Source organism: Narcine bancroftii, chromosome 6 (assembly GCF_036971445.1).
Source record: "Narcine bancroftii isolate sNarBan1 chromosome 6, sNarBan1.hap1, whole genome shotgun sequence".
Classification (NCBI taxonomy): Eukaryota; Metazoa; Chordata; class Chondrichthyes; order Torpediniformes; family Narcinidae; genus Narcine; species Narcine bancroftii.
The window spans coordinates 84,067,880-84,087,672 of NC_091474.1; the positions used below are offsets into that span (position 1 = coordinate 84,067,880).

The window sequence follows — 19,793 nt, forward strand, 5'->3', positions numbered from 1 at the left end:
TTCTTTTTTCAGTAAATTTAGCAGTTTCTTCCTTTTAATTTGGTTATGTATTCCATTAATATTTAGAGTCATATAGTTCAGCGTAGCCATTTTATATTTTGTTTATCTTCTCTTTCCGTTTTTCCATCATTACCTTTCCTCCTTTTCCATTTCTGTTTTCTTATTTTCAACTCTTTACCAGACAACATTCCTACAACATCCAACATTTTCCTTATTCTACTATTTCTATCTTCTTTATCCCCAATCTCCCCTTCCCCTCCTGAGTTGCCCTTTATCCCTTGTCGGACAACCACATCTCCCCTCTCCATTTGGATTTGCGAATCCACTCGCAAGCGTCAACTGATTTTGCAGTGACCGCTCTTTTCCCCCACCCAGCCCCCCCCAGAAAAGATTTCGCTTTTTATATGTCACAAAGGTCACTCTTTTAGTTCCCTCCTTATTCTCTCTATTCCATTACCTTCCCTTATTAATTCTTGTCTATACTCTCTATGTTTTCCTCTAATTACAGATACTTTCACATATGCCCATTGTCTCTATTCACTCTTATACCTCTTTACCCGCATACATATCAATCGTGGTCATTTTTACCCTCCTTACCCATCTTCATCCCTCAGTCTATTTTTGTCTTTACCCACATACATATCAATCGTGATAATTTTTGCTCTCATTACCCGTCTTCATCCCTCAGTCTATTTTTGTAATTGTTCTGCAAATTTTCGTGCTTCTTCTGGATCCGAGAATAGTCTGTTTTGTTGTCCTGGAATAAATATTTTCAATACCGCAGGATGCTTCAGTGTAAATTTATATCCTTTCTTCCATAAAATCGCTTTTGCTGCATTGAACTCTTTTCTCTTCTTTAGGAGTTCAAAGCTTATATCTGGATAAATGAAGATTTTTTGCCCTTTATACTCCAGTGGTTTGTTGCCCTCTCTTACTTTTTCCATTGTCTTCTCCAGTACCTTTTCTCTTGTAGTATATCTTAGGAATTTTACTACAATAGATCTTGGTTTTTGTTGTGGTTGTGGTTTAGGGGCCAATGCTCTATGTGCCCTTTCTATTTCCATTTCTTGCTGTAGTTCTGGACATCCTAGGGCCTTAGGGATCCATTCTTTTATAAACTCCCTCATATTCTTGCCTTCTACATCTTCCTTAAGGCCCACTATCTTTATGTTATTTCTTCTGTTATAATTTTCCATTATATCTATTTTTTGGGCTAGTAATTCTTGTGTCTCTTTAGTTTTTTTATTAGATTCCTCCAATTTCTTTTTTAAGTCTTCTACCTCCATTTCTGCTGCTATTGCCTGTTCTTCCATCTTGTCCATTTTTTTCCCCATTTCTGTTAAGGTCATATCCATTTTATTTATTTTCTTTTCTGTGTTGTTTATTCTTCTTCTTAAATCATTGAATTCCTGTGTTTGCCATTCTTTAAATGACTCCATGTATCCTCTAACAAGAGCAAGTACCTCCTTTACCTTGCCTTTCTTTTCTTCTTCTATTTCCCTGTACTCTTCCTCTTCCTCTTCTTCTTCCTCTAGGTTGACCGTCTGTTGTTTCTTTGCTGCCCTTTCCTCCTCTTCTTTCTTGTTTCCATTGTCTTCTGTGGTCTCTTCTTGCTGCAGGTGTTCTGCAGCTGTCGTTGCCGGCTGTGGAGATCGACTCCCCAGCTGGTCCCCCCTCCCGTCGGTGTTGTTTTTGTTCATGCGCATCGCGCATGCGCGAGGAGTCGCGCATGCGCGGTTGCGCACTTTTACTCGGCTCTGTGAGCCATTGTTGTAGTTCTCTTTCTACCGACCTGAGGTAGTGGGGTCTTCTCTCCACAGCGGGCCTCTTCGGACAGGTAAGGCCTTCACCTTTTTCCTCCGTTGTCTTCTCTTCCTCTCTTCTTTCCGTTGATTTTGATTTTTCTCCTTTTGTCTCCATCTTCTTTCCACCTTTATACTCACTTTTCTTTAACTTGTATTTCTGTGCCTTTGTATTTTCTCTTGTTTTTCCCGACTTTTCTGGAGAGGGCTGGAGTTCACCGTCCGGCCACTACTCCATCACGTGACTCCTCCCTAATCCAAAAGAAATTAAGGAAAACTTTAGAGAATTCTATGAACAATTATACCGAACTGAAAACGAAGGGAAAGAAGGGAAAATAGATGAATTTCTGACTAATATTGAACTACCAAAACTACAAATAGAGGAACAAAATAAATTAACAGAGCCATTTGGAATAGTAGAAATACAAGTGATAATAAAAAAATTACCAAATAATAAAACACCAGGAGAGGATGGATTCCCAATAGAATTCTACAAAACATTTAAAGACTTATTAATTCCGCTTCTCCTGGAAGTTATCAACCAGATTGATAAAACACAAAGCTTACCAGATTCATGTAAAACAGCAATAATTACAGTAATACTAAAGCAAGGGAAAGATCCACTCTCACCAGCGTCATATAGACCAACATCTTTACTTAACACAGATTATAAGATAATAGCTAAACTATTAGCAAACAGATTAGCAGAGTATGTACCGAAAATGGTAAATTTAAACCAAACTGGATTTATCAAAAAAAGACGCACAATAGACAATATTTGTAAATTTATTAACTTAATTCATGCAGTAGAAGGGAATAAAGCACCTACAGTAGCAGTTGCTTTAGACGCAGAGAAGGCCTTTGACAGAGTAGAATGGAATTATTTGTTCAAAGTATTGCAAAAATTCAGTTTACCGGAGAAGAATATTAATTGGATTAAAGCATTATATAAAGGACCGTTAGCGAAAGTGACAGTAAATGGACATGTATCAAAGCAATTTAACTTAAGCAGGTCAACACAGCAGGGATGCCCACTATCACCTTTGTTGTTTGCGTTAGCTATAGAACCACTAGCAGAATTGATAAGAACAGATAATAATATAAAAGGAATAAAAATAAAAGACAAGGAATATAAAATCAGTTTATTTGCGGATGATGTTATAGTGTACTTAACAGAACCAGAACTATCAATAAAAGAATTATATAAGAAATTGAAGGAATATGGAGAAGTGTCGGGTTACAACATAAACGTAAATAAAAGTGAAGCAATGCCTATGAATAATGCGGATTTCTCAAAATTTAAGAAGGAATCACCATTTAGATGGCAAATGCAAGCAATAAGATACCTAGGTGTACAAATAAACAAAAATCTCGGCCAACTATATAAACTCAATTATTATCCACTAATGAAAAAATTACAGGACGATTTAGAGCATTGGAAAGATTTACCACTAACACTAATAGGAAGGATAAACTGTATTAAAATGAACATTTTTCCAAGGATATTATACTTATTTCAGGCATTGCCAATACAACTGACAGAGAAATTCTTCAAGGAGTTAAAGAAAATAATAAGAAAATTTTTATGGAGAGGGGGGAAACCGAGGATAGCACTAGATAAATTAACAGAATGGTATAAACAAGGGGGCTTACAACTGCCAAACTTTAAAAATTATTATAGAGCCGCACAATTAAGATACCTATCAGATTTTTATCAAACAAGGGAAAAGCCAGATTGGACGAGATTAGAATTAGATAAAATAGGGGAAAAGATACCTGAACACATATTATATAAATGGGATGAAAAATTGGTACAACATAGAAGTTCTCCGGTATTACATCATCTCCTCAATATTTGGAAGAAGATTCATGTAGAAAAAAATAAAACAAATTATCAATTACCAAAACTAATATTGACGCAAAACAAGTTACTCCCTTTTACAATCGATAACCTTTTCTTTAGAGAATGGGAAAAAAAAGGGATTAAAAGGATAGAAAATTGTTTTTCAGGAAATAGATTCTTATCCTTTGAACAAATGAAAGATAAGTACAATATAACTCAAAATACAGCATTGGCATATTACCAATTGAGATCCTACTTGAAGGATAAATTAGGAAGCAGTTTGAGTTTGCCAGAGGGAAGTAACCTTGAATATGTGATTACAGATACAATGATAATCAAAAGATTTATAACAAATATGTATATTAAACTGCAAGAAAAGGAGAATGAGGAAACAAATGGTAAAACTAAACAAAAATGGGAACAAGATTTAAATATAAAGATAAAAAAGGAAACATGGGAGAAGTTATGCTCCGGAACGATGAGAAATACAATAAATACGAGGTTACGTATGATACAATATAACTGGATACACAGGCTATACATTACACCTCAAAAGTTAAATAAATAGGACCCAACAGTATCTGATAGATGTTTTCAATGTAAAAAAGAAATGGGAACAACAATTCATGCAATCTGGACATGTGAGAAAGTAAAAAAATTTTGGGAAGATCTAAATCAGATATTAAATAAAATAACAGAAAACAATACACCAAAGAATCCAGAGATCTTCCTCCTAAGTAACATAAAAAATAAAGAATTTGGAATTGATTTGGAGGATGCACAAAAAAGATTTGTTAAGATAGCTCTAGCCGTAGCAAAAAAATGTTTTATGTCAACCTGGAAATTGGAAGATAATTTGAAAATACAACAATGGTATATAGAAATGAATAAATGTATTCCATTAGAAAAAATAACATATAGTTTAAGAAATAATATTGAAATATTCGAACAAATATGGGAGCCTTACATTAAATACAATAGCGAAAACCTACCAGGGACAATCACTACCTAAGTTAACGGAAGGAAAAGGAAATGAAAAGAATGGACTCAGTAGAATTTCTGGTGTATTTTTGTTGAATGACAACATTGTCTGACTGGTTTAATGTATCCTAGATTGTATACCTTAAATGGACGGGAGGGGGGAGGTAGGGAGGGTGGGATGGGAGGAGTGGGGGGAGAAAATGGCACTGTATATGTGTGAAAAGGAAAAAGTGTGTACCATGGTTAATGTGATTTATGGTGTGAAAAATAAAAAAAATTTTTTAAAAACTCTCAGCTCAAATCTGGACCAGTCGGGATCCGGACCTTGAAAATCTTGGCTCAAATCTGGACCAGCCGGGGATCAAGACTCCTCGAAAGCTCTCGTCTGAAATCCGGTCCACCAGGAAATCTGGACTTGAAAACTCTTGGCTTCTGTGCATGCGTACGTAAGTGCGGCAACAAGTGACCACACAGAAGTCGCGGAATTGTAAAAAATGATTATTACTTTGATATGAAACAATGTTTTGTTAATAAACTGTCAACATTTACCTGTTTGTCTCTTCTTTATTCACCTCAAGTTGCGATCGTAAAAGTAGTGCCCGAGAACCCGGAAAATCCAGACTGACCCAATCCCCGAGCAGTCTGGATTTTAGGACTTTTACTCCATCCCCACTGTGTCATAGAACTACAGAACACTACAGCAGAGAAACAGGCCTTTCAGCCCATCTAGTCCCTGCCAAACTAATTACTCTGGCTGAAGCCACTCACCTGTACCCAGACCGTATCCCTCCATACCCCTCCCATCCATGGACCGACCAGAATGTTCTTAAATGTCAAAATTGAGCCCGCATTCACCATCTCAGTTGGCAGCTTGTTCCACACCCCCACCACTCTCCGCATGAAGTTCCCCCTAAACCTTGCCCCTTTCACCTTTAACCCATGTCCTCTGGTTTGTATCTCACCTACCCTCAGTGGAAAAAGCCCATCTATGTCCCTCTGTTAAATCTCCCCTCATTCTTCTACACACCAGGGAATAAAATCCAAACCTGTTAACCCAGTTCCTGATGTCCGGGCAATATCCTAGTAAATTTTCTCTGCCTTCTTTTCAGTCTTATTGATATCTTTCCTGTAGTTCAGTGTCCAAAACTCCAAATTTGACCTCACCAATGTCTTGTACAACTTTAGCATAACATCCCAACTCCTGATACTCAAATCTTTATGAAGGTCAATGTGCCAAAAGCTCTCTTTAGATTTGCATTGTGGATTGTAATGTGTTTGGGAGATGCAGTAACCCCCACCCCCCTTATTTTGGAAACTATCCAGGGAAGTCAAACTGATACCGCAGACTCTGCATGTCGAGTAATGAACACAACGGTGTACTGTTACAGCAAGTGAGAGAGAGAGCGCAGGGAATAGGGAAATGATCAAAATCATGGGGGATGGCAAACATAACAGTTAAAACCACTGAAAACACACAGAGATGCTAAGGGAACCCAGCCGGTCTTGCCGTGTCTGTCAGAGGTAAAGACGCATTGCCGACGTTTCGGGCCTGAGCCCTTCTTCCAGGCATAAGCAAAGAACAGGAAGGCGTTAAAGACCGGTGAGGGAAGGGGGAGGAGTCCAGACCGACAGAAAAATTGGATGAGAGAAGAGGGGAGTACTGATTTTGGCTCCGTGAAAGGGGAGAGAGGGGAAAGGTGGGGGGGGGGGAAGAGAGAGGGGGGAAGGTGACCAGGGGACGAAGAAGGGTAGGGAGGAGATAGAGTGAGAGAGAGAATGAGAGGGAAGGTGACCAGGGACAAAGAAGGGCGGGGGGGGGGGTGGGATGTGAAAGAGAGAGAGGGAAAGTGACAGAAGGATGAAGATGAGTGTGGAGAGAGAAGAGAGGATGAGAGGGAAGGTAACTGGGGACGAAGAAGGATGAGGGAGAGAGAGAGAGAATGAGAGGGAAGGTGACCGGGAGGGGGGGAGCGGAGGCAGGTGCTGGAGGGGTGACGGTTTTAACAGAAACTGAAGAAGTCGATGTTAATGCCACCCAGTTGGAGGGCGCAAACGAAGGTGAATGTGTGGAATTCGTGGCTGTGGATGCACGGTCAGTGCCAGGTGGGGGGTAGAGGGCAGAATTCACAGGCATGGCCCCTCTATTAAGTAACCCCCCCTCCCCCGACCTAGGCCCCCAACCACGCAGGATGATGCACCAGCCCACAGGCCAAGCCTTTCTGCATGGGACACATGAAACCATATCATAAAACCCAACCAAAACAGGTGAGGCTCATGAAGGCTCCTGCAGTTCAGACTTTTGGACTCATTCATCGACGGCAGGGTCCAAGTGTCCCAGTAGTAGGGGGTCTGCAGGTGACGAGATCAGAGGGGGCGTCACCGAAAGAGTCACATGGTTCCCAAAACCAACAATGTAGAGAAGGCTCCCTTCGGCTGCGTCAATACCCCCCCCCCACTCCCCCTAACCGTCTTGATTCAAGTTCCTGTCTCAGCATAAGAGATAGGAGCGGAAGTAGGCTGTTCAGCCTATCAAGTCTGCCCCGGCCATTCAATCGTGAGCTGATCCACCTGGAGTAGAATTGTAAAGATATTAAAAATGTCTTTCCAATAGTTTCCCAAGGATGAATGCAACATATGATGTTGTATTTTATATTGTATATAGATATGTTTTTGGAAGATAGATTGTTGGGTTTTTAGTGTCGGGCACACACAAACACTTCGCAACAGATCTTGTTTAAAATGCCGGAAGCCCTGCTCAAGCCAGACAGTCTGGGCTCCGAGCGCCTTTGCAAAAACTTTGAAGAGTGTCTATAAAGACTTCACAAGTAGGTGTTAATTGGACATGCTGTGGAGTAATGGATTATTGTTTTGGAAAGCAACAGATGCATGGATTCAGGAGATCGGGTCCAGTGCTGTGGTCTGCCTGAGAGCAGTTTGGTGTCCGGAGAGGGACATGTTCACAATCACCTCCTGGGTTTTGCTGGTATTGAGTGCAAAGTTGTCTTCATTCCATGAGCTGATCCGCCTCCCTCCCTCCTGTTCATCTCGTCATCACCAGTGGCGATTCTGCTGATGACTGTGGTGTCGTCGGCAAACGTTCAGGTTTCAGATTAATTGTCGGAGAACATCACGTACAACCCTGGGATTCTGCGGATGCAGTAGGATTACCACTAATTGGCAGTGCAAAAAAAATAAACTGTACACAGCGTGAACATGTAAACACATAAAGAACTGTGAACAGTCATTAAGGGATATACTGGAACTGCAATAAATTGAAGGAGAATTAGGATATTTGAAGTCCAGCTCTATTGCCAGAATACCTGTGGTGATACGACCGCAGCAGGCGATCTCTATACCACAGAAGGGAAGACCACCAAAGGGGCTCACTCCGCCTGTCAATCATCTGACCCAAATATAGACCTGAGCCGGCCCCTCCTGAGCCAGTCGCACAAGAGCCACCAAGGCTTGAACTGGTGTTCAGACTTTTACTGGAATAAAGCCTGTTGTAGAGTCCTTTGAGTTTTGTGCTTGCTTGTTGCTACCTCAGCGCACCGCAATACCTATGTAACATCACATACAACCCCAAGATCCTTTTAAATAAAAAGGATTACCACTTCCTGAGTTGAGTGATGTCACCTCATCTGCCTTGCACTCAACGTCAGCAGAATGCAGGAGATGATTGTGGGCTTCGGGAGGAGGTCAGGGGGAGCACGACCCATCAAGGGCTCAGCAGTGGAGAGGGCCAAGGACTTCAAATTCCTGGGGAGAGGGGGTCCGATGTCTCCGAGGATCCGTCCCAGGGCCTCCATGTCAATGCAATTCCAAAGAAATCCCGCCCAGTGGCTAGACCACGTGAGGGGTCTGAGGGGATGTGGGGCATCCCTGAAGACCCTTGTAAACTTCTCCAGGTGGAGAGCACTGTGGCGCCAACTCTCAGGGCTAAACTCCAGAGGGTCATTAACCCAGCCTGCGACATCATGGGCACCAGACTCCACTTCATCGAGGACATCGACATGAGACTGTGTCTTCAGAAGACTCCCCCCCCACCCCCCCCCCCAGGCCAGGTCCTCCACTCTGCTCCCATCGGGGACAAGGTCCAGGAGCCTGAAGACGAGCACCCAGCGGACAGCTTCTTCCCCACCACCATCAGATTCTTGAATGATCAATGAACACAGACACTGCCTTATTTTGCATGGACTATCATTGTTATTTGTTGTATTAATGATGGAAGATGGTTTGCACTGTGAACCTGCTGCAAAAACCTCCAATTTCATTGACTTGCTCACGACAATGAATCCTGATTCAGAAATCCCTGCATTCTGCTGCTGCTCTGGATCTCCACCACCAGGGGGCGGGCGGGTATATATATATATATATATATATATATATATGGATAATCATGTTGAGGAACTTTGGGGGACATCCGATGCGCTCTAGTATTTGCCAAAGCCCTTTCCTGCTCACGGTGTCGAAGGCTTTGGTGAGGTCAACAAAGGTGATGTAGAGTCCTTTGTTTTGTTCTCTGCACTTTTCTTGGAGCTGTCTGAGGGCAAAGACCATGTCAGTGGTTCCTCTGTTTGCGCGAAAGCCGCACTGTGATTCTGGGAGAATATTCTCAGCGACACTAGGTATTATTCTATTTAGTAGAATCCTAGCGAAGATTTTGCCTGCAATGGAGAGCAACGTGATTCCCCTGTAGTTTGAGCAGTCTGATTTCTCGCCTTTGTTTTTGTACAGGGTGATGATGGTGGCATCACGAAGATCCTGAGGCAGTTTACCTTGGTCCCAACAAAGCTTGAAAAACTCATGCAGTTTGGCATGCAGAGTTTTGCCGCCAGCCTTCCAGACTTCTGGGGGGATTCCATCCATACCTGCTGCTTTGCCACTTTTCAGTTGTTCGATTGCCTTATATGTCTCATCCAGGGTGGGAACCTCATCCAGCTCTAGCCTTAGGGGCTGTTGAGGGAGCTGGAGCAGGGCGGAATCTTGGACTGAGCGGTTGGTACTGAAAAGAGATTGGAAGTGTTCTGACCATCGGTTGAGGATGGAGATCTTGTCGCTGAGGAGGACTTTGCCGTCTGAGCTGCGCAGCGGGCTTTGGACTTGGGGTGAGGGGCCGTACACAGCCTTTAGAGCCTCGTAGAAACCCCTGAAGTCGCCAATGTCCGCGCTGAGCTGTGTTCGTTTGGCGAGGCTAGTCCACCACTCATTTTGGATCTCCCGGAGTTTGCGCTGAAGATGGCTGCATGCGCGCCGGAAGGCTTGTTTCTTCTCTGGACAGGACGGCTTTGTAAGGTGAGCCTGGTGGGCAGCTCGCTTCTTTGCCAGCAGCTCCTGGATTTCCTGGCTGTTTTCGTCAAACCAGTCCTTGTTTTTCCTGGAGGAGAAGCCCAGTACCTCTTCAGTGGATTGCAGTATGGTAGTCTTCAACTGATCCCAGAGGGTTTCAGGGGACGGGTCCGTGAGGCGGGTTGCAACGTCGAGCTTTGCTTTGAGGTTTGCCTGGAAGTTTCCTCTCGCTTCGTCTGACTGCAGTTTTCCAACATTGAACCTCTTTCTGGGGGCTTTATTGTTCCTGGGCTTTGGCTTGAAGTGAAGGTTGAGCTTGCAGCGAACCAGCCGGTGGTCAGTGTGGCATTCCGCGCTAGGCTGCACGAAAACCAACAAGGTCGGGTCAGATACAGCAATGAGCTCTCTGAACCCTTCTCCATTAACAATGGCGTGAAGCAAGGCTGTGTTCTCGCACCAACCCTCTTTTCAATCTTCTTCAGCATGATGCTGAACCAAGCCATGAAAGACCCCAACAATGAAGACGCTGTTTACATCCGGTACCGCACGGATGGCAGTCTCTTCAATCTGAGGCGCCTGCAAGCTCACACCAAGACACAAGAGAAACTTGTCCGTGAACTACTCTTTGCAGATGATGCCGCTTTAGTTGCCCATTCAGAGCCAGCTCTTCAGCGCTTGACGTCCTGCTTTGCGGAAACTGCCAAAATGTTTTGCCTGGAAGTCAGCCTGAAGAAAACTGAGGTCCTCCATCAGCCAGCTCCCCACCATGACTACCAGCCCCCCCACATCTCCATCGGGCACACAAAACTCAAAACGGTCAACCAGTTTACCTATCTCGGCTGCACCATTTCATCAGATGCAAGGATCGACAATGAGATAGACAACAGACTCGCCAAGGCAAATAGCGCCTTTGGAAGACTACACAAAAGAGTCTGGAAAAACAACCAACTGAAAAACCTCACAAAGATAAGCGTATACAGAGCCGTTGTCATACCCACACTCCTGTTCGGCTCCGAATCATGGGTCCTCTACCGGCACCACCTACGGCTCCTAGAACGCTTCCACCAGCGTTGTCTCCGCTCCATCCTCAACATCCATTGGAGCGCTCACACCCCTAACGTCGAGGTACTCGAGATGGCAGAGGTCGACAGCATCGAGTCCACGCTGCTGAAGATCCAGCTGCACTGGATGGGTCACGTCTCCAGAATGGAGGACCATCGCCTTCCCAAGATCGTATTATATGGCGAGCTCTCCACTGGCCACCGTGACAGAGATGCACCAAAGAAAAGGTACAAGGACTGCCTAAAGAAATCTCTTGGTGCCTGCCACATTGACCACCGCCAGTGGGCTGATAACGCCTCAAACCGTGCATCTTGGCGCCTCACAGTTTGGCGGGCAGCAGCCTCCTTTGAAGAAGACTGCAGAGCCCACCTCACTGACAAAAGGCAAAGGAGGAAAAACCCAACACCCAACCCCAACCAACCAATTTTCCCTTGCAACCGCTGCAATCGTGTCTGCCTGTCCCGCATCGGACTGGTCAGCCACAAACGAGCCTGCAGCTGACGTGGACTTTTTACCCCCTCCATAAATCTTCGTCCGCGAAGCCAAGCCAAAGAAGAGAAGAAAGAAAATATATATATATATATATATATACACACACACACACACAAAGCGGCTCTTTGTTGTCCCCGGGTGGCGGAGCCGCAAACTGCAGGTGTGGACATGGGACCTCGCCCAGGACCTGTCTGGACCTACTCAACCATCTGACCCTTCCCTCCACCCACCCCCCCCCCCACCCCACCCACTCTCCCTCAGGGCCTGACTCGGCATAAGAGATACGAGTGGAAGTAGGCCATTCAGCCCATCGTGTCTGGCTCGGCCATTCGATCGTGAACTGATCCATTTGCCCCCCTCAGCCCCGCTGCCCGGTCTTTGGTGAAGGGGCAATCAGGCTCTTGAGACCATCAACAATTAGATGCCAGCTGCCATAATATAGGGAGCAGGAGAGGTCTCACACATGTTCTGACATCAGGTGGTCCATTCAGCCTATAAGGGCCATGCCAGCCCACAGAGGTATCCCACTCACCCACTTATTTTCAAGGTCCCCAAATTTAGATCTCAGATTTACTGTGAGAGAACATACATAACCGTGCACAACCCTGAGATTCCTTTTTCCTGCAGACGTGGCAGAATTATCACTAATTGGTTGTGCAAAATAGCATAAAACATGTAAACACATAAAGAACTGTGAACAGATAACGAATGTAAACAAACTGTGCAATACAGAGAGAACAAACAGAAAATCAATAAAGTGCACAAGTGTGAGTCCTCAAATGAGTCCCTGATTGAGTTTGTCATTCAGGAGTCTGATGGTGGAGGGGGAGCCGCTGTTCCTGAACCTGGTGGTGTGAATCTTATGGCCCTGAGACCTCTTTCCCAATGACAGCAGTGAGAACAGAGTGTGCACTGGGTGGTGTGGAATCCTTGATGATTGCTGCTGCTCTCCAATGGCAGCGTTCCCCCATCGAACAGTGGTTCTCAATCTTTTCCTTTCCACTCACATCCCGATGCCATTGGGGCTCTGTGATTAATCAGGGATTGCTTAAGGTGGGATGTGAGTGGGAATGGAAAGTTGAGGATCACTGCTTGAGACCCGATTGTGACTGAAAAATTTTGCTTGAGAAAAATTGTCATTGGCCCACTGGAGTTCTGAAACCGCACACATAATGAATCCATAAGGGACAAATAAAACAGAAGTTTTCAAACTTTTTCTTTCCACCTGAAGCAATCCCTTACTTAAAGTGGGATGTGAGTGAAAAGAAAAAAGGTTGAGAACCACTGGTGTAGATATTCTCGATGGTGGGGAGGATTTTACCTGTGATGTGGGCTGTGTCCACTTCCTTTTGCAGTGCTTTAATGCTCAGGGGTGTTGGTGTTCCCCCCCCACATCCCGCCAGAGCAGGCCATGATGCATCCAATCAGCACCACATTGACCTCCATTTTCCATTAGGCCGCATCTCCTTCCCTCCAGCTTTGCGTTCACAGATCAATCCACACCTTTTCTCTCCTGTCTTCCTATCCACCTCCACCTGTGGCCTCTTGGCTGTTGGTCTGTGATCCCTCCACCCACCCCTTCTTCTCCCCCACCTATTTATTTCGAGCCTGCTTGACGAAGGTCTCCCACACCTCCACCCCCATTGTGATCCGGTTCCACGGTTTCCATCTGTCCTTTACCTGCTCCTCCACATTCCCCCATCCTGATCCGGTGCCACAGTTTACACCAGTCATGTCCCTGCACCTCCACATTCCCCTCCCATCCTGATCCAGTTCCACAGTTTGCACCAGTCATGTACCTGCTCCTCCGCATTCCTCCCCCCCACCCCCCCCGCATCCTAATCCAGTGCCACAGTTTGCACCAATCATGTCCCTGCTCATACACATTTCCCCCATCCTGATCCGGTACCACAGTTTGCACCAGTCATGTACCTGCTCATCCACATTCCACCCACCACCCCCCCCCCCTTATCCTGATCCAGTTCCACAGTTTGCATCAGTCAGGTCCCTGCCTCTCCATCCCCCCCATCGTGATCCGGTTCCACAGTTTGCATCAGTCAGGTCCCTGCTCCACCTTGTATTCAGGCACCTACCTATTTGTTGCTTATCCCTTGACCAAACGCTCAGGCCCGAAACCTCTGTTATGGCAACAGTCCTCGTCACGGTTCGTCCCCACAGCAGCGTGACAGAGGACCTCTGATCCACAGTCTGTTCCCCCCCTCCCCATCTCCTCTTCCCCACTCCTCTCTCTCCCACCTCTTCTCCTGTCTCTCCCTCTCTCCCTGACATCTGTCTCCTCCCTTTCTCCTCCTCTCTCTTTCTCCCCTCTCCCCTTCATCTGTCTCTCCCCTTCTCTCTTTCTCCCCTTCATCTGTCTCTTCCCTTCTCTCTTTCTCCCCTCTCCCCTTCATCTGTCTCTCCCCCTTCTCTCTTTCTCCCCTCTCCGACCCCTGCTCCTCTCCCCGCTCCCTCCCCCTCTTTCGCCCGGGCATCGAGGGGGCTGAGACCGAGGGGAAGCCCCTCAAACGACGAGAAGGGGGGGGGGGAAGTGACGAGGGACCACAGTGGGGTCAATGGCGTATGTGGTTAAGGCTGTGATTGGCTACTGCCTCCCGAGATCGATCCTACCCACGTCCTTGCATGGTCCCCATTCATTCGGCCAAGATCCGTCAACGAATCGGGGCTTCTCCAGTCTGTCGCCAGTAAAAAACCTCATCGGTTTCACAACCGTGGCCTTCTGTGGGGTAACTAAAAAATGTTCAGTGATGAAAATGAGAATAATTAATTACGAATAAACTTCATTATTGGTTTAAATCTTAGCCTCCTGCGGACACTGAGGGGACCTGCGGAGTTTCTCCAGTACTTTTGTGCATTTCCTTCCCCTGTGCTCGGAAGAAGGGCTCAGGCCCGAAACGTCGGCTTTTCATGGTCGCTGAAAGGCCGGTTGATTTCCTCCAATATTTCAGGGTGGGGTTTTTTTTGGCCAAAGTGTCCTTGAGGAGGGGCTCCACCTTTCAGCCCCATTGATTCCTTTCCTGTCATGTAATGAAGGTAATGTAAGATTACACGGATATTGTTTTCATCGGCCGTGAGGCAGACGGGTTCGTCCGAAGGCAGAACTTGCCTGGCGCCTCTCACGGTCAGAGAGAGAGGAGCAAAAGAGAGACCATCCCCCCCACCAGGGTCACCGAGCATCCGTGGACTCGCCCCCGGCATTCCCGCAGCCGCACAGATCCATCGTCCGCCCAGGCTCCGGATCCAAACCTCTGACGCGGTCAGGAACACCCCCTCCCCGCCGCCACCTTCAGCCAGTCTCCAGCCATCCGCAGCCCCTGGGCTCCTCGCCGCGGGCCGCCGGCCACCCCACGCGCCTGGGTGTCCTCCAGCCGCTGAGCCGCCCCTCACTTGGTCACCTTCTCCTCAAAGAGGAGAGGTGTTCTCCCCGTTCTCCGGTGTCCCTGCTTAGAACGGAATACAGGCCATTCGGCCCTTCTTGTCTGTGCCAAAACATTACTCCGTTCATCCCACTGACCTATACCCAGCCTATAACCCTCCAGACCCCTCTATCCAATTCATTCTTAAAACTCAAGAGTGAGCCAGCATTTACCACGTCAGATGGCAGCTCGTCCCCACCGCTCTCTGAGTGAAGTTCCCCTAAATTTTTCCCCTTTCACCCTAAAGCGTCTCTCCTAATCTCAGTGGAAGCAGCCGGCTCGCGTTTTCTTGTGAACCTTGGTTAAATCTCCCTTCGTTCTACTTCGCTCCGAGGAACAAGTCCCAGCCTGCTCGCCCACAGTCTGCAGGCAGCTGGCGATCACTCTGGGATAACGAAGAGTAGTTTCGAGAGCTCTCCTGAATGTGACACAGTCATCGCAGCTCTCTCTCCTGGACGGGGAATTCCAAGAATGGCTGGAAATTCATTCTCTCGCTCCCACGTGGCTGACCCCTTCATTTTGAGGTCCTGTTCAAGTTCATCTCATTGCACATCGACACAACCAGGCTGAATAGCATCTGTCCAGACTACGGAGCGCACACAGGGTACAGCGGAAGTCCTGAACGCCGGACGACTGGAGAGAGGATCGGTCTGGATTTTCCGGATTCTCGGGCAGTACTTTTAACCCCGTGTCCCCGACCATCTCGAATACTCCGAGTCGCTGTTTTCCGTGACAGGTTTTATATTCGATCACCAGGCGGTGGTCGCACCCATAGTTTACCCAGTCCGGATAATACACTGGGCGGTGGCCAAGGGGTGAAATTCAAATTTAAGGGGCAATAAAGATGAGCGGGTAAACGTGGAGCGTTTATTCATTAGCAAACACAGTGCGCTTCATTAATCAAAACGAGAAATAATGTCAGCTCATGACAAAATCAATGTTCACTTCAAATAAAAGTGTCTGATGCTTGAAACGAGGTTTAATAATAAATATTGCAAGAGAAAAATCCAGTTTACAAATGAATTTCCATGTGATAGGATTACCGGTATCAAGCGTGGTCGTTTGTTGCCATCTGTGGCACTTACACACACACATGTACACATACACTCATGTACACATGTGCACACATACACACACATGGACACATACACTCATGTACACATGTGCACACATACGCACACATGGACACATACACTCATGTACACATGTGCACACATACACACACATGGACAAATACACTCGTGTACACACATATGTACACATGCACAAAAGTCTCGCCGTCAGATCCCCGCCCCCTTCCCGAGCGTGCATCGAGAATCACTGGCATCCAGCTTGACGCACGCTTGTGACTCTCCCAGCAATAAAAGCAGCGATATCGTCTGCTTCGTCGGAGGGCAGGTACCAGCATCCACCCACGTCGGTCCCCTCCCCACCGCTGAGTGAGCGCCGCATTGTACTCACCCACCCCCCCCCCCCTCCCCACACCTCCGATTACACTAATGCCCCCCTAACATTCGTTCTGGCACCGACCCTGAATGAGGTGGCCAGAACTGAACACAGTTCTCTCGTGTGGCCTCACCAGAGATTTGCAGAGCTGGAGGTCAATCCCCTGACGTATAAGCTCAGGAACCCATAATACTTTTTAACTACCCGACTCACCTGAAGGGCAACCGTGAGAGATGTATGGATTTAGGCTTCCCCCCCCCCCACCCCCCCCCCAGGACCCTCCATGTTTCCATGCCAAATAACTGTGTACTCTGCCAAAAAGTTTCATCTTCCAAAGCGTCGCCTCCAATCGTCTGAACAGGGCGTCCGCAATCCGCCGAGCGATCGGGACCGGGGTTCGAATCCCCGCGCTGCCCGCGAGGAGTGTATGCGTTCTCTCCCCGTGTCTGCGTGGGTTTTTCCCGGGCGGGGAGGGGGTGCAAATTGGGCGGCTTGGGCTCTTGGGCCAAAGTGGCCTATTACCCCGCTGTGAGTCCAAGATCAAAATCGAGCGTTTAATAATTTAAAAAATTTATGTGGGTCGCGCCAAGGAACTTGGTGCTCGCCAAGATGGAGAATGACAAGGACCCCTGCGCCCCTCTCCACGCACTCAGAGCGAATCTGCAGCTTGCAAAGAGGCGGGCAATTGTCTCCGCTCCTCCCCAGTAGTCTCAGGGACCACGAGCACATCTGTGTCCATCTCCTTCCCTCCCTGTAAATATCCCCTAAACCCCAAACAATCCGATCAATCCTAAAATGAGCTGTCCAGAAATGAAAATGATACTTGAGGACCCGAGGATCGGGCTGGGTCTCTCTTCGTGCTGCAAGGCTGACTTTTAAGTTTCCTTGCTGTCTTCATCTCTCGAGGGCGGCAGAACCATTTTTGGACCCGCTTCCTTTATCCTGAATCAGAACTGGCGGGGAGAGAACTTTCGGTGAGACGTCCACTAAGTCGGGGAGACTGGGCGCAGGCCGGGAGAGCCTTCGCTCTGTCCCGCTGCCCAAACCGGGACTTCTCACTCGCCCACCGCCCCCGCCACCGCCATGCCTGACCGTGGCTTCGAGCGCGCTGACAAACCGAGACCGCCCACAAATTGGAGGAACCAAATTTTCCGTCCGGGGAGCATAAGCGTCGACCTCTCCAATTTCGGTTAACCCCATCCTCCTCCCCCCCCCCCTTCACCCCCACCCCCATCCCCCCATCCTCTTCACCCACCACCCTCTCCCCCCACCCCACCCCCTTCCACCCCACCCCCTTCACCCCCTTCCCCCCACTCTCTCCCCCCCACCCCACCCCCTTCCCCTCACTCTCTCCCCCCCCACCCCCACCCCCCTTCCCCTCACTCTCTCCCCCCCACCCCACCCCCCTTCCCCTCACTCTCTCTCCCCCCACCCCACCACCTTCCCCCCACTCTCTCACCCCCACCCCACCCCCTTCCCCCCACCTCTCTCCCCCCCACCCCACCCCTTCCCCCCACTCTCTCCCCCCACCCCACCCCCTTCCCCCCACTCTCTCCCCCCCACACCCCACCCCCTTCCCCCCACTCTCTCCCCCCCACCCCACCCCCTTCCCCCCACTCTCTCCCCCCCCCACCCCACCCCCTTCCCCACCCCCTTCCCCCCACTCTCTCCCCCCACCCCACCCCCTTCCCCCCACTCCCCACCACCCCTTCCCCCACTCTCCCCCCCACCCCACCCCCTTCCCCCCACTCTCTCCCCCCACCCCACCCCCTTCCCCCCACTCTCTCCCCCCACCCCACCCCCCTTCCCCCCACTCTCTCCCCCCACCCCACCCCCTTCCCCCCACTCTCTCCCCCACCCCACCCCTTCCCCCCTCTCTCCACCCCACCCCCTTCCCCCACTCTCTCCCCCCACCCCACCCCCTTCCCCCCAACCCACCCCCTTCCCCCCACTCCACCCCCCCTTCCCCCCACTCCACCCCCTTCCCCCACCCCCACCCCCTTCCCCCCACTCTCTCCCCCCCACCCCACCCCCTTCCCCCCACTCTCTCCCCCCCACCCCACACCCTTCACCCCACTCTCTCCACCCACCTCACCCCCTTCCCCCACTCTCTCCCCCCCACCCCACCCCCTTCCCCCCACTCTCTCCCCCCACCCCACCCCCTTCCCCCACTCTCTCCCCCCACCCCACCCCCTTCCCCCCACTCTCTCCCCCCCACCCCACCCCTTCCCCCCACCCCACCCCCTTCCCCCCACTCTCTCCCCCCCACCCCACCCCCTTCCCCCCACTCTCTCCCCCCACCCCACCCCCTTCCCCCCACTCTCTCCCCACCCCACCCCCTTCCCCCCACTCTCTCCCCCCCACCCCACCCCCTTCCCCCCACTCTCTCCCCCCCACCCCACCCCCTTCCCCCCACTCTCTCCCCCCACCCCACCCCCTTCCCCCCACTCTCTCCCCCCCCACCCCACCCCCTTCCCCCCACTCTCTCCCCCCACCCCACCCCTTCCCCCACTCTCTCCCCCCCACCCCACCCCCTTCCCCCCACTCTCTCCCCCCCACCCCACCCCCTTCCCCCCACTCTCTCCCCCCACCCCACCCCCTTCCCCCACTCTCTCCCCCCCACCCCACCCCCTTCCCCCCACTCTCTCCCCCCCACCCCACCCCCTTCCCCCCACTCTCTCCCCCCCACCCCACCCCCTTCCCCCCACTCTCTCCCCCCCACCCCACCCCCTTCCCCCACTCTCTCCCCCCACCCCACCCCCTTCCCCCCACTCTCTCCCCCACCCCACCCCCTTCCCCCCACTCTCTCCCCCCACCCCACCCCCTTCCCCCACTCTCTCCCCCCCACCCCACCCCCTTCCCCCCACTCTCTCCCCCCACCCCACCCCCTTCCCCCACTCTCTCCCCCCCACCCCACCCCCTTCCCCCCACTCTCTCCCCCCCACCCCACCCCCTTCCCCCCACTCTCTCCCCCCCACCCCACCCCCTTCCCCCCACTCTCCCCCCCACCCCCACCCCCTTCCCCCCACTCTCTCCCCCCACCCCACCCCCTTCCCCCCACTCTCTCCCCCCCACCCCACCCCCTTCCCCCCACTCTCTCCCCCCCACCCCACCCCCTTCCCCCCACTCTCTCCCCCCCACCCCACCCCCTTCCCCCCACTCTCTCCCCCACCCACCCACTTCCCCCCACTCTCTCCACCCCACCCCCTTCCCCCCACTCTCTCCCCCACCCCACCCCCTTCCCCCCACTCTCTCCCCCCCACCCCACCCCCTTCCCCCCACTCTCCCCCCCACACCACCCCCTTCCCCCCACTCTCTCCCCCCCCACCCCACCCCCTTCCCCCCACTCTCTCCCCCCCCACCCCCACCCCCTTCCCCCCACTCACTCCCCCCCACCCCACCCCCTTCCCCCCACTCTCTCCCACCCACCCCACCCCCCTTCCA

The 19,793-nt window shown here is 50.0% G+C and overlaps 2 long non-coding RNA genes across 2 annotated transcripts in view; both read right to left on the minus strand.

Moving 5' to 3' along the window:
- The window catches only part of LOC138737545 (uncharacterized), a 103,758-nt gene that overhangs the window by 54,077 nt on the left and 29,888 nt on the right, over positions 1-19,793 (minus strand). The gene's annotated exons all lie outside the window — the stretch shown is intronic.
- Positions 14,251-15,379, minus strand: LOC138737544 (uncharacterized). Its single transcript, XR_011341009.1, has 2 exons — positions 15,077-15,379; positions 14,251-14,504 (listed from the first exon to the last, which is right to left on the minus strand). It is a non-coding gene; the product is annotated as an uncharacterized lncRNA (long non-coding RNA).